Source organism: Suncus etruscus, chromosome 1 (genome assembly GCF_024139225.1).
Source record: "Suncus etruscus isolate mSunEtr1 chromosome 1, mSunEtr1.pri.cur, whole genome shotgun sequence".
Classification (NCBI taxonomy): domain Eukaryota; kingdom Metazoa; phylum Chordata; class Mammalia; order Eulipotyphla; family Soricidae; genus Suncus; species Suncus etruscus.
Window position 1 is genome coordinate 102118484 of NC_064848.1, and position 8144 is coordinate 102126627.

Genomic DNA, 8144 nt, shown 5'->3' on the forward strand with positions numbered 1-8144 from the left:
AGATGCGGAGCGATCTATCCTGCAAGCAGGCTGTAGCTGAGTCGTCTGGGTGTTGAAAGCACTCTTTGGAGTAAGACAATGCCAGAGCAGTTGGTCTTCTCTGGAAGAGGTTTGGATCCTGGTAATGTTGTAGTCAATTGTGATTGTTTCCATGGATGTTATCCATTGTTCAGGGGTGTATGAGCAATGCCCATTCTTCTGAGGCATAAGCCAAATCATTATGCCAATGTTCAGGGTATAAGGCCTAACTGAATTACCAAATTTGTGTTCCCATCTCTACTAGATAAGAACTTGTTTGCATATGCATTATTTTCCCATTTTAATGTGCCTATGCAAAAGAGAAACAATGCCACAAGATATTGTTGGTGCATCTGGAGGCCGACGAATAAAGTCCAACATTTCCCGTAGCTTGGTTCAAACATGAATTCTATACAGAGATACTCTTCTACCATTATTGCTTATAAAACAGATCTCAATGGAGGAAAAGCAAACAATAAAAAAAAAACAGTGGGCAAAATTGTCACTATATAAGGTGATATGCAAAAAGAGTTATAGATGTTAAGGGAATACATCTGAGATGTACAAAGGAGATACACGTGAGTGTTTTCTTTCATGTTAACCATCACCAATAGAACTGATGCACCTACTTACTCATTTACATCTCATAGCAGTTCAAAACAAAATGGGGCATGCTTTTTGTATCAGGGTGATGTTAGCTTCAAAAAATCTATTTGGACATTGATTCAGAAATAGCACTCCAAGGGATATAACCTAGGACCACAAAAACAAAATAATGCCCTCTGCACACCTATGTTCATAGCAGCACTATTTACAATAGCAAGAATATGAACTAACCCAGATGCCCAACAATAGATAAACAATAGCTAAAGAAACTGGTACATCTATACAATGGAATACTATGCAGCTGTTAATGTAGTTATGAAATTTGCTTGTACATGGATGGATTTGGAGACATGTTGAGTAAAATATGTCAGAGGGAGAGAGATAAGTGAGATAAGAATACTCTCACTCATATATGAGATTTAAGAAAAATAGAAGATAGTATAATAGTAAAACCTAGAGAGAATAGACAAGAAGCTTATCACAAAGAGTGGTAAGTGCAGTTAGAGAAATAACTAACTAACAGCTACCATGACAATGATATGATATAGAGTCTTGAAGATAAGCGGGGTGCAGGGAGGGAGGAAATGGGGGAAGAATGATTGTGGGAAAGTTGCACTGGTGAAGGGGTGTGTGCATTTTATGTCTGGCATCCAACTATGAACATGATTGTAACCATGGTATTTAAATAAAGAAATAATTAAAAAAAGACTTTCTTCCAGTATAGACTAGTTTTCCAATTTTTGCTCAGCCTATCTTAAGTCTTATATAACACACACACACATATATATATATTTATATAAGACTTCTTAATATATAGACTTCTTGAATCTGTTTTACTTTATATCGTGTTTCTTTCTTTATATAGAATTGATCACTCTAAAATTATCTTTTTATGTCTTGCTTCTCTACTCACAAAGTTCTTGAATAGCTTGATCTTATTCCTTATTCCTCTCTATTTTCATGATATCTAGAACAGTATGTGAGAGGTAAAAGAGTATAATTAATACACATTTACTATCTCCTGATTCAGTCTTTGGAAAGTTTTATAATTCTGTAAGTTCATCTATTGATTCCAAATTCTTCAGATTAGTAGTATATATAATGATCTCATAAATTTTAATATTTTTGAGGTGTCATAAGTTATGTTATATTTTTATTCATTTTATTAAAATTTTTCTATGTAAATCTTTGCTAAAGATTTGCTAATTTTTATATTTTTTGAAAATCCAGTTCCTGATTTTAATGGCCTTTTTTATTATTTCTTGGTAACTATTTCTGATTTCCATTTTAAATTTTTTCTTCCATTTACTTACTTTTTCATATATGTTTTTAATTATATAGTTTCTGAAAGTATGAAGTTAGGATATTTAATATTTTAAAAAATGTTCTTATTTACTCATGTCCTGTGTTGCTACGAAAGCTCATCTTAGTACTGCCTTTGTACTGTAGGTTCGATGGCAGTCAAGGATGCTATGAGCCTACATGGAGAAAAATACACTTCTGTGTCTGAGAAGTATCTCAGGACTATGAGGCAGGAAGTCTTCCTCACCTGAGGAAGTAGTGAAGAGATGGTTTTGGCTATGAAAATTGACTTGCAGGAATAGTAAGGGTCTAAAATGTGGACTCTGGTGACCTAGGTCACAGGAAATCCAGACTTAATATATTCCATTTTTTTAAAAAAATAATTTTTATTTTGACCAATAAATTACAAGTTTAATTATGAATAAATTATGAATCATGACTCTTTCACAGTAATATTTAAGGTACATAGTGACATTGAATCAGGGGCATTCCCACCACCAGTGTTGTCCTCCCTACACCCTTGTTCCCAGCATACATCCCATATCCTTTGCCTCTTCTTTGTCCCTCCTTTGCCCCAGGGCTGCTAGTATAACTGATACCCTCTGTATATAGCTTGTTGTAGATTGGATATCGATTTTGTTGTCATTAATTTTGGGTTTGATGTTTAAGTCTGATTATTTTTTATTTTTACTTAATGCTCATATGACTGTTTGGTCCTGGTACCATCTATTTCCCCCCTACCCACCCACAATTTATGAGGCAGAACCAGATGATTCAAGTTATGTGGTTCTGTTTGAAAAAAAAAAAGAAAAGAAAAAAGAAATAAAACAGGAGGAATCGGTCTAGAGGTTATAAATATTAATTTAAAAGAAGAAAGGGGAAAAGGAAGAAAAACATAAAAAAACCATAAAACAAACATACACACACAAAATTAAACATAAAACCTAAACCAACAGCACAAAAAAGCACCACAGCAACAAGGACAACAACCAAACAATAACCACAAGAACAACAACAACAACAACAAAAAAAAAGCAAAAAGAAAAAAGGAAGGAGGGCTAGTGTGGCAAGATTTTGTACTTCTCCTCCTCCTCCTCCTCTTCCTCCTCCCCCTCTTCCTCCTCCTCCTTCTCCTCCTTTTCTCTTTATTCTTGCATATGCACAGCAAATATTGGGGAAATTAGAAAGGGAATTCTCTTGGCCTAAGAAATAGAGGGTTTCTCTGCCCTTGAAGCATACTGTCAAGGGAATAACTACCAACTCCATACACATTCATTTTCACACCCCAAGGTCTTTTTATGGTCCAAGGAAACTTTACTCTCAGTTGTGGATGATATTAGGCCCCTGTAACTAGAGATCTTGATATTTGCAGAGGTCATAGGCTGATACCTAAGATGGTCTTTCTTTATGGTTCTAGAAGTTCTGTTCTATCACTGTTGTTTTAATCAGTCTTCTATAATTGCTGGTCTTGGTTTTTGCACAGATCCTAGAACAAAGCCTAGAATAGAGTCTTTCATTATGTTTCCAGAAGTTCTGTTCAGTTGCAGTTGTCAAAGTCAGACCTCTGGAATTAGAGATCTTGGTTATTGTACAAATCCTAAGCCAAAGTATAGGCCAGGATCTTTCTTATTGGTCCTAGAATAAATTCTACAAAGTCATGATTGTCAAAGTCATTCTTCTGTAGTTAGAAATCTTGGTTTTTTCACAAATCAAAGGACAACATATTTTCTGATTTCATCTTACTGCTATGTGATAAGATAGGAAAATCTACTCTTAGATCAAGTTGTTGTAGTTTCCTCTTTGTCAGAATGTCATATCAAAACTGGCGCAAGTTGGAGCAGTATTAGGAATTTCCCAGGGGGAGTTTGGTTCCTGATGTTGTTGGGAACTGTTTAGTTCTATGTCTGGGATTTAGGGCTCAGGATTAAACAATTCCTGTCTGATCACATGGAGTCTAAGTTGGACCTGCATGACACATGTTCAGGGTGGGAGGTGCTCCTGTACTATAAAATGTATGGGTTCTTATCTCTAGTAGATAAGAGCTTGTTTCTATACATAAAATTTCCCCATTTTTTAGTATGACTTTGTAAAAAGGAATAGTGCCATATTATATTGCTGGTGCATTTGGGGGTAAGAATGTCAGGCTGTGCCCTGGTTTTGACCTGAGCTTTTATCCCAGCAAGACTTTTTCTTGTAGATTTTTATAGCAAGCAGAACCAAAACAGGTGAAGTTAGGGGGGGGGGAGGATATATATATATATATACACACAAAATAGAAGAAATAAAGAAAAATAAAATTTAAAAAGTAATTAAAGAAGTGATGTAAGAGGCTACCTTACATTTGGGAATAAACAGACTAAGAGGTATTATTATAGAGGTAGTAAACATATAAAGGAAATATAGGTTTCCCCATTAAGTCTTTTGAGATATTCTTGTGGAGGATGAAATCCAGGGCACATTTTCATCACACACCCTGGTCTTGTTGAATTTGAGAAATGATTTGCAGCAGAAAGGGAATCAGGTAGAGTCCTTGCATTGGGAGTCCACTGGAACTGAATCTGGTATCATGCAACAGTTCACCTTCTGGGTGAGGTGAGAGGTGCCACAAAGCATAAGTCAGCAGGAGTGTTGTTTGTAGTTTCTTGTGGGGCACAAGATGTGGGGCTGATAAGGTGTCCTTTTGCTTGGAAGCTGGGTGTTGGCTTATTGTGGCAAGATGTCACTCTCTGTACCTAATGAGTTAAGAATGGAGGGTAAAGAGTGTTAAATAAAAGGGATATCAGATCAGGATCAGGGGATGAAAGGATAGAAGGATTTCTGAAGGAGGGATGGAGGAATAGTATATTTAGGCATGGATTGTTTACACTTTAGGTTTGCCATTGAAGAGGAGTCCACTATCTACAAACTCATGCCCACATATAGACAGACATTAGAGATCTATTCTTTTTTATTTTTTTATTCATACCTTTATTTAAACACCTTTGATTACAAATATGATTGTAGTTGGGTCTCAGTCACCACCCCCTTTCACCGGTGCAACATTCCCACCACCAATGTCCCAAATCTCCCTCCTCCCCACCCCACCCCCACCTGTACTCTAGACAAGCTTTCCACTTCCCTCATTCAAACACATTGTTATAAAAGTTCTCAGTGTAGTTATTTAGAGATATTCTTTATTTTTTTTTTTTTTTTTTTTTTTGTTTTTTGGGCCACACTCGGCAGTGCTCAGGGGTTATTCCTGGCTCCAGGCTCAGAAATTGCTCCCAGCAGGCACGGGAGATCATATGGGGCGCCGGGATTCGAACCGATGACCTCCTGCATGAAAGGCAAATGCCTTACCTCTCCAGCCCCTTAGAGATATATTCTTAAAATTTTGTTAGAGGCTTGACCCTCATTGGATGGGTCTGAGTTCTTAAGAAATAACTGAATTAAGAAAAGATAAATAATTAACTTACAGTATGCTTTAGATATCTTGAATTTTGTTTTCTCATTATTCTTCCTCTCTTTTTCTTTGAAAAAATATTCACAATTCTGGCTGTTTATATCTTGAATTAATTATCATTTATAAAGACATGAGTTATGTTATCTGTTGCACATCATCAAATAGCTTCATTAAATATTAAATTATATCAGGTGAACACATTTGAGTTATTATTTCCTATAAACCATCCTTCAAAACTCTTTTTGTTTCTTTGTATTTTTTAATTAAATATTTTACAAAGTTTTCATAGTTAAATTTTAGATATAGAATTTTTAAACTCCAGGGCCCGGAGAGATTGCACAGCGGCGTTTGCCTTGCAAGCAGCCAATCCAGGTCCAAAGGTGGTTGGTTCGAATCCCGGTGTTCCATATGGTCCCCCGTGCCTGCCAGAGGCTATTTCTGAGCAGACAGCCAGGAGTAACCCCTGAGCATCGCCGGGTGTGGCCCACAAAACAAAAACAAAAAAAAGAATTTTTAAACTCCAATCTCACAAATATTTTCAGTCTGCCATCTGTTATAACATGCACCTTTTAAAGTTTGATTGTTAAAGTTTGGATCTCGGGATTTTATTATTATTAACTCTTTAGTTTAGATATTTAGTCTATCCTTCCTTAACACCACTAATGTACCCAAATCCTCTTGGCCCTTTACCCCATTATTTACATCTGTCTTTCTCTTCCTCCACTTAATTTTGTTCCTTTGTTCACTATATTCTGCGGCCAAGAGTATTCTAGACAAACCCCATTTAAGATCATTGCATTTCTTCCCAATTCTTTATGAGCAACCATTTGTGTAAAGATCTTGATGAGAGAGACAAAAGTCAATTTTTATAGACTAAAAAATAATTGAATAATCCCATAGTAATTGTTGGTTGATAATGATTCACCATATTGAAATATAATTTAGGTGAGATTATGGTCAAAGCTTTTCTGCCTTCTACTATAAGAAATGTGTTCACACTAATCAGATAATACACTAGATTTTGTTACTAACATGTATACTATAAAATTTCTATTATACATGATGATTTTATATCTATATTTATTTATATATAAATATTTATATAGTATATTGGGTTATTTTTGTTTGTTTTTGGGCCATACCCTGTGACACTCAGAGGTTACTCCTGGCTGTGTGCTCTGCTCCTGGCTTGGGAGGCCATACAGGGCGCTGGGGGATCAAGCCATGGTCTGTCCTAGGTTAGCTCGTGCAAGGCAAACACCCTACCTCCTGCGCCACCACTCTAGCCCCCTAGTGTATTGTTATATATATAAAGGGATTCTAATATATACTGGATGTATTTAGTAAGAAGTGTTAGGGGTCAGTACATAATCAGTCTTTGTTAGAAGCTAAAGAGGGAAATGAGATTTGTTTGGAGGGTCTTCCTTGCAGTGAACTGATACTGATCAGAAGTAGTTAACTAATTTAATAAAACCCTGAAACTAAATCAGTTCTCTCTCTCTCTGTCTGTCTGTCTGTCTGTCTGTCTGTCTTCTCTTCTCTTCCTCTCTCTTCCTACCCCTCCCTCTTCCCCTTTGTTTTTGGTCCATACTTGGTGATTCTCAAGGCTTATTTCTGGCTCTTTGTTCATATTTCATTCCTGGTAGTGGTGATGGGGCTTATGAGGTACCAGGAATCGAAGTTGCATCAGCCCCATGCAAAACAAGTGCCCTACATAATGTTACTGGCTCAGAGATTTTAACTGTCATATATCAAGTTAGGGTTATGCTATAATGCATTTAATTTGAGCATGATTCTTTGGTATGTCACTTGTTATATGAACTCAACCTTAGTTTTTACATTTTTATTACTTTCTTAAATTATGAGGATGAAATTAAATCATGTCTGTAAAGGTGTCAGTTAAGATTTGCACCAGTAATATAATATGACACCATACTATTTTGTATAGGCACAGTAAAAATGGGGAAACCTATGCACAAGTTTTTTATTTTTTTATTTTCTAGCGATAAAATTCATACTTTTTATCATACAGGAGCACCTCCCACCCTAAAAATGTGTCATTTAAACCCAACTTAGACTCTATGAGATTGGACAGTGATCATCCAACTCAGAACCCCAGATCTCAGACATAGAATCAATATAGTTCCTTACAACAATACCAGGAACCAAACTTCCCCTGATAAATTCCTAATACTGCTCTGGAACCAACTTGTGCCAGTTTGATATGACATCCTGACAACGAGGAAACTACAACTTGATCTAAGAGCAGGTTGTCCTATCTCATCACCTAACAGTAAGATGAAATCAGAAGACATGTTGCCCTTTGATTTGTGCAAAAACCAAGATCGCTAACTACAGAAGACTGACTTTGACAACTATGACTGTGCAGAAGTTATTCTGGGACCAATAAGAAAGACCCTACCCTAAGATTCAGCCTAGGACTTGTACAAAAATCAAGATCTCTAATTACAGAGGTCCGACTTAGACAACTGAGACTGAGCAGAACCTCTGGAATCATAACGAAGACTATCCTAAGCTTCGGCCTAAGATCAGCAAAAACCAAGACTACTCATTACAGAAGTCTGATTACAACAATAATGATGGAACAGAACTTCTAGAATCGTAAAGAAGACTCTATCCTAAACTTTGTCCTATGACTTGTGCAAATTTCTAGCTACAGAGGCCTAATTTTATCATCCACAACTGAGAGGAAAGTTTCCTGGCACTATAAAAGACTTTGGGGTGTGTTAATGAGCCAATAGTTGTTCTCATGGCA